The following is a 5,322-nucleotide window of genomic DNA, read 5'->3' on the forward strand; positions in this document are numbered from 1 at the left end:
TAAAGGCCAATTTCACAAGCTGCAAAATCAGCCTTTGGCTGCGAAATCACAAGAGGATGGCTGCGAAATCAGCTTTTTTGTACGAAATTGAGACTTTCAGCTTGCGAAATCTTGCAGCCCTTGTTGCATGCTATGAAATCCACATGAGAGATTCCAGATATTTACGACTGACTCTTTTAGATTTTTTCTTCAGATCTTTTTTGTTTAAATCCCCATTTTCTCCTTGTAATCCACCAATTATAGGATTCCTTAGTTAATAAGTAAGAACAAAGGGTGAATAACCTCATATATATAGTTTGTAATTTTCTTTACACCATATATCTTGGGAGCTTGTTGTCAGAGACAACTTTTGTATAGTTTTGAAGGAAGTAAAATACAGAGCTTTGCTCTACCTTACGTACTCATTTTGATTGTATTTTTCTTACTAACCAAACAAGCTCTGAGGATGTTTCCTCAGAGAATGAGTGGCTAGGCTTTTTGTCTCTTGGAGCTAAGGTAGCTGGGTAAGGTACCAAGTGCAAGAATTGGTATTTTTGTTGCTTCAGCTGCTAATGAAGAGAAAGTGTGACCCGTTAATGGTTTCTATGTTTTTAGAAACTTCAAACGCCTTTGAATCACCTAGGCCAACATTTGGTAAGGCAAGTGATCTTCGTCCATTGAGATGCACTAATTTACCTCTTGCGAGTGATGCAACTCATGGTAGCTTAGCTTTAAAGGCGTATCAACAAAATTTATACCTTAAATACTATTACTAAAGTAGCCAAGCAACTATAGCATAGTGGTTCTAGGATCGTTCACTGGGAAGGGTTTTCGCAAACACAAGTGATATTCAAATTAGGAAAATAGGTGATTTTCTTATGGATGTTAGCTTTAAAAGAAGATGTAAATGCTTTAGAGAGATTTAAACTAATTTAAGCTAACATTAAAGACTAAAATGAAAGGGTGTAAAAACAAGTTTCTCAAAGATAGGATAGCTATGCTCTAGCTCTTATGCAAATTGGAAATCTCAGGATAGGCTCCTCGCGTTGGGGTTGCAACTATGGTGATGCTTGCTTCCCGAACCGGTATGGATTTAACAAATCAAGTTTTAATCCTTTAAAATGGCAAAACAGATGGTAGTGAATTTCATCAATGGTTATTCACCTTAGACTTCCTTTGAATGGCTCGTAAGAGATAACTAATGGTCTAAAGCCAAAAGCTTACCAAATATTGGCAACTCAAAGTCATTCCAGGTGATAAACTCACCTTTCAATGGCCATTAAAATTGGTTCTAATGGATTAATGCAAAACTTGGAATTGAAAACCTCACCTTCCAATAGCTCGTAGGAGATAACTAATGGATAGAAATCCAAAAGCTTATCAAGTATTGGCCGTTGGAAGTTGTCCAAAGGAAATAAAAACCAAACTTTGCATTAATGAACCATTAATGAAAAACGACCACCTTACCTTCCAGGTGCGAGAAATTTCCATGGGATTGCATCCAAGCCATCACATAACATCCATACTTTGAGAAACTTAAAAGTTTTAGCCAATCATCCTCTGAGGAAAAGTCCTCAGAGGCTGTTTGGCTACTAAGAAAATAGAAATGGGGAAGAACCGAAGAAGAGAGAAAAACAGAGCTTTATATATTTCTAAGTTAATGTACAGAGGATCGATCCCCCAAATTCTCCTTTTTTTAAAATATATCTTTTCTGGAGGCATTGTGCACCTCTATATATAGCAAAATTACAAGATAAAGCCTTATGTCGGCTGAATACAAGGTTACAAAAGGAATTTACACGAGAAAATATCAAGCTAAAAATATCTGGGAAGTCGGTGGTGCGTGCGTGGAGAAACAGAGGATTTCAAAGGCATTTTCGCAAAAGGGGAAGATGAAAGGTCCAAATTTCGCAAGGTGGTTCTTCATGGTGCGAAATGGCCAAATTTCGCACCATGAGGAAAATCTCCTTGCGAAATGGTGTTCCCATGGCTTGATGCAGTTGTCTTCCGAAGGCCATATCTTCCTCATTTCAGCTCCAAATCGTACACGGTTTGAAGCGTTGGATTCTTGACTTTCTGAGCTTTGAAATGGTATATATCATGTATAAAATGGACTTCGGGAAGTTCTCCAAAAGTGCGAAAGAAGACTGCAGCTGCTGTCCTCTGTTTTCTTCACTCTGTTTTCCTTTTCGCTTCTCTTTGCTTCTCTCCTTTGCTTGGCTTGTCTTAATGATCCAAGAAGCTGTCAAAACACTAAAACTAGCCACAAATATGATTAGAACTCATTGCTAGGTCCTTAACATGCCAATTGGAATAAGAATGGAGAACTACTACACAAAAGTGCTTAAAACATAATGAATTAAAGGCGCAAAATAGCACTTTTTGGGTAGTAATCAGAGAGCCTTTGGAAGGTGACTTGAAGGTAGGATTTTCTAGAATTGCCAACACTTGGTAAGCTTTTGGACTCTAAGGAGACATCCATTAGTTATCTCTTGCGAGCTTGAGAAAGGAAATCCAAGGTTAATGATCACCTTGAATGGTAAATGCTATGTGAGAGGCACGAGCCATTGGAAGATGCATTAATGAGAGGGATTTAGTGTTTGAATCCATAAAAGGGGAAGCATTTGTACCATATCGATTAGAGAATTAACTATATGTCAATTCTCTAATGTGAGGAAAAGACTCAAGTGACCGGAACTCTGTTTTTATATGGGGAGCCTGACCCCAGTGATCCTAAAACTCCAAGGAACGCTTTTCTTTATAAATAATTCCCATTACTATATTTTAGTTAGCTAAAAACCAATCATTTTTCAACTAAAGTTTATGTTTTCTTTTGAAGCTAACCTTGAAATGAAAAACCATCAATTCAACTTTGAATTAATGTCAATAGTAAGTTGAAAACCCTTCCCAGTGAACGATCCTAGAGCCACTATGCTATATTAGCTGAGGCCATCCTAGTGCATGGTGATATAGGTTATAAATTTTGTTGATTACTCTTGTCTGAGGGCCAAACTCAAGGTACACTAGCTAGGCATGTAATCAAATGGCGTCGTTGCCGGGGAAGGTGCCAACTTCACAGTGATATTACCATTTCAGAGTACTTGTGATTTTTATCACAAGTTTGGTGATTTTTCTTTCATTTTACGAACTCTTTTAATTGTTTCTTTTACTTGTTCATATCCTAACATATCTTTTAATTTAGTTTTAGTTAATCTTAGTCTTTTTGTAGTCTTGTTTTCTTTTGTTTTCTTTTGCTTTTGTTTTTGTTACAGTTGATACTAGTTGTGTATGCCAAATTGGATATGAGACAGTGGAGGAAGGCTTGTGAAACGTGAAACACCTCATAACAAGGAGTTGGAATTGAGCTTGAACATCATGGAAGTTACACCTGAAAATCAGCATAGTCACCATGGTCATCAGGATAATCCCAATGCTTTCAAATCAATGAGGGACCACATGCATCCACCTCGTATAAGTGCACTATCATGTATAGTGCCCCCTACAGAGCAGCTAGTAATCAGACCACATATTGTTCCACTTCTACCAATTTTCCATGAGATGGAAAGTGAGAATCCCTATGCACATATCAAGGAATTTGAGGATGTTTGTAATACATTCTAAGAAGGAGGAGCATCAATCGACTTGATGAGGCTAAAGCTATTTCCTTTTACTTTAAAGGATAAGGCCAAGATTTGCCTTAATTCTTTAAGGCCAAGGAGTATCCGGACTTGGACTGATTTGCAAGCTGAATTCCTCAAGAAATTTTTCCCTACTCACAGAACAAATGGCTTGAAAAGGCAAATTTCAAACTTCTCAACTAAAGAGAATGAGAAATTCTATGAATGTTGGGAAAGATACATGGAAGCCATCAATGCTTGTCCTCACCATGGTTTTGATACACGACTATTGGTGAGTTATTTCTATGATGGGATGTCTTCCTCAATGAAGCAACTCCTCGAGACAATGTGTGGAGGAGATTTCATGAGTAAGAATCCAGAGGAAGCTATGGATTTCTTAAGTTATGTGGCTGAAGTTTCAAGAGGATGGGATGAACCAAACAAAGGAGAAATGGGGAAGATGAAGTCTCAACCGAATGCCTTTAATGCTAAGGCTGGGATATACACCTTGAATGAAGATGTTGATATGAAGGCAAAGTTTGCAGCTATGACAAGAAGATTGGAGGAGTTAGAACTGAAAAAGATACATGAAGTTCAAGCTGTTGCTGAAACACCAATGCAAGTTAAGCCATGTCCTATTTGTCAATCTTATGAGCACTTGGTGGAGGAGTGCCCTACAATTCCAGCTACTAGAGAAATGTTTGGAGGTTAAGCTAATGTCATTGGACAATTCAAGCCCAACAACAATGCTTTGTGTGGAAATACTTACAACTCAAGTTGGAAGAATCATCCAAATTTCTCTTGGAAGCCAAGAGCACCTCAGTACCAACAGCCAGCTTAACCATCTCAACAAGCTTCAAATCTTGAACAAGCAATAGTGAATCTAAGCAAGGTTGTGGAAGATTTTTTTGGAGACCAAAAATCCATCAATGCTCAACTCAGTCAAAGAATGGACAGTGTAGAGAATACATTGAATAAACGGATGGATGGGATGCAAAATGACTTATCTCATAAGATAGATAATCTCCAATACTCAATCTCAAGGCTTACTAACCTGGACACAGTGCAAGAGAAGGGTAGATTTCCTTCTCATCCTCACCAAAACCCCAAGGATATCCATGAAGTGGAAACTCATGAGGGAGAATCCTCACAGGTGAGAGATGTCAAAGCCTTGATCACTCTAAGGAGTGGTAAAAATGTTGAGTTACCAACACCCAAGCCACATGTTGAAGAGGAAGAAGAAGAAGAGACAGAGAAGATGGAGGAAATCAAAGAAAAGAAGAAAGATATCAGTGAAGGGAAAGAGGACCATGATTCAATAGTGAATGCAAATCCGGAGAATATTCCATTGCTGGATATGATTAAACAAGTTCCAATATATGCAAAATTTCTAAAGGACTTGTGTACTATCAAAAGAGGGTTGAATGTGAATAAAAAAGCCTTCTTGACTGAGCAAGTAAGTGCTATCATACAATGCAAGTCTCCTTTGAAGTACAAAGATCCGGGACGTCCTACCATTTCAATCATGATTGGGGAAAAAGTAGTGGAAAAAGCTTTGTTAGACTTGAGAGCAAGTGTGAATTTGCTACCATACTCTGTCTACAAGCAATTGGGACTTGGTGAATTAAAGCCAATATCAATCACTCTATCTCTAGTAGATAGATTAGTGAAAATTCCAAGAGGGGTAATTGAAGATGTCTTAGTTCAAGTTGATAATTTCTACTAT

The sequence above is a fragment of the Vitis riparia genome, unplaced genomic scaffold, assembly GCF_004353265.1.
Source record: "Vitis riparia cultivar Riparia Gloire de Montpellier isolate 1030 unplaced genomic scaffold, EGFV_Vit.rip_1.0 scaffold484_pilon_pilon, whole genome shotgun sequence".
Taxonomy (NCBI): Eukaryota; Viridiplantae; Streptophyta; class Magnoliopsida; order Vitales; family Vitaceae; genus Vitis; species Vitis riparia.